This window comes from Frankliniella occidentalis, unplaced genomic scaffold, assembly GCF_000697945.3.
Source record: "Frankliniella occidentalis isolate FOCC.00 unplaced genomic scaffold, Focc_3.1 Scaffold44, whole genome shotgun sequence".
Classification (NCBI taxonomy): domain Eukaryota; kingdom Metazoa; phylum Arthropoda; class Insecta; order Thysanoptera; family Thripidae; genus Frankliniella; species Frankliniella occidentalis.
In genome coordinates, this window is record NW_026267174.1 from 889944 (window position 1) to 891870 (window position 1927).

The 1927-nt window shown below is 60.9% G+C and overlaps 1 protein-coding gene across 2 annotated transcripts in view; it reads right to left on the reverse strand.

The window, feature by feature from the left end:
• LOC113212397 (uncharacterized) overlaps positions 1-1927 on the reverse strand; it is a 15903-nt gene that overhangs the window by 12626 nt on the left and 1350 nt on the right. The gene's annotated exons all lie outside the window — the stretch shown is intronic.

Here is a 1927-nt window from a genome sequence, read left to right on the forward strand (position 1 = left end):
CGAGGAGTGGAGGGGGCTGGCGCGGCGTGGCGACGCAGGGCCGACGGGGTTGATCCAGTCATACTTTGGACGCCGCGACGACCCGAGCAGCGTCTCCAGCCCCGCCCCGCCCCACGCGCACCTCGAGCCGACCTGGGACTGTAGCCAGTGCATCGGTGACCCCCCGTCGTCAGTGTGAGTGTGAGCGGCGTGAACCATAAGACGCAGAGCACAAGTGCGAGTCGCCCGCCCGCAAGAAGCTAGCCGCCGTGAAGGTCCGAGCCCAAGCCGTCGCGGCCTCCACGAGGTCGTCGCCCTCCGCTGTGCACCGCCAGCCCAGCCCAGCCGCCCCCCGGAGGCTCAACAGGCTGACGGCCTCCCCCGGCGCCCTCCTCGGCGCCCCGTCTGCCCCGCCTGCCCCCGGGGGACCCGGCGGACCCGCACCCTGCCGAGAGGTGAGCCGACGACGACGGCGAGATCTGTATAGGGACCCCGAACGCACAGCCCACCCGCGTGTACAACAAACCGCAACAAACGGTCCGACAGGGAAAGAGCGCTGTAACAACATTTTGATACCTGCTATGTTGTTATGAAGTGCTGTGTAAACGAACCGAAGCCGAAGCCCGTGTGTCTGCCCTTTCCTCGCTCTTCAAGCGCATATCCAAACACACTGGCGCAACAAAAACAAATTAAACTCACTTCAACTTGCGGGATCCGTGAGCCGGCCGATGGGCGAGCTAAAGTGTGTGACCATTACATCTCTGCTTGAGGCCCGAAGCTCCGCGTCCGGCCCAGTATGGCACACATGCAATCAACCGAGCTGGTCGCAAGGGCAGCAGCGGGGGATGGGCGCCGGGGCCGGGAAGGGCCCTCCGCTGTCCCACAGACTACATTCCAAACGCGGTGTGCACCGCTGTCCCGGGACGGCGGAAAGGGACATTCCCACCCCTCGATGGCCTCCTGTGCAGCGGCACACCGAGAGCATTCCCCGGGTTACGGCTGCTGCTGCTCCACCACCGATCGGGCTTGACAGTATGGGTTTGCGGCACACCCGCGGCCCTCACAGAGAATGCCGCGGCGCCCGCAAACTATTTGCTTCACCGAAAAAAAAGTAGGGTTTCTCGAAAGACCGTTCATCTTTTGCCAATTTCGTGAAAAGCTTTATACTTTCATGCAGTAGAGCGAACTATTTGAAAAACAAAATAACATTGGGCACATTTTAGACGAAGTTGGATTTTTTTTACACACCCCTGTGCTGCTGTAATTAATTTTTGTGCCAGTGCGTGATGTTGTGTGGGCGCCCCTGACGTCAATCTATTTTCATGTTGTTGCGGACCTCATCATTATTATTTTTTTCCCCCAGCGACAGAGAGAGAGAGAGAGAGAGAGAGAGAGAGAGATAATAGAGAGAGAGCGCGAGTGCGTGCGAGGGACGAAACGACGCGGTACATAAACTACGGCGGTGTGATCCCTGTAAACTAGTTTTGTTTCTCGTGCTCTCCTACACTGGCTGTGGCTGCTGGAGCCTTTGCGACACCTCCGCGGCGGCGGTGGCTCCATCATTTCCCTCCACGGAGGGGACCGGCTGAAGAGACAGCGCACGTCGATGTGAAAGAGAAGGGTTGGGAGGGAGAGGGGGGAGGAGGGTTACAAGGGAGGAGGGTGTTCATGCCAATTACCTGGGTAATAGTCCCTCGGAGGCGGGCCGCGTCAGCCTCGCGGCCGACACAGGGGCTTAAGTGAACCGCGAGGGCCGCGTTGCGTGCTGCCGCCGTGGCCGACCTGTCTGCCGTCGCCTTTACCCCCTTTGCGCGAGGTAGCGGGGGTGGGGAGCGGCGCGTCGGCGGCGCAACGGAGGGATGGCGGGCTGATTGTACGGGGCCCGGAGGGAATTTCAAAAGATTTGGTCCTTGGCGCCCGAAAGTCCTCCTATCTCCCCGCCGCCCCC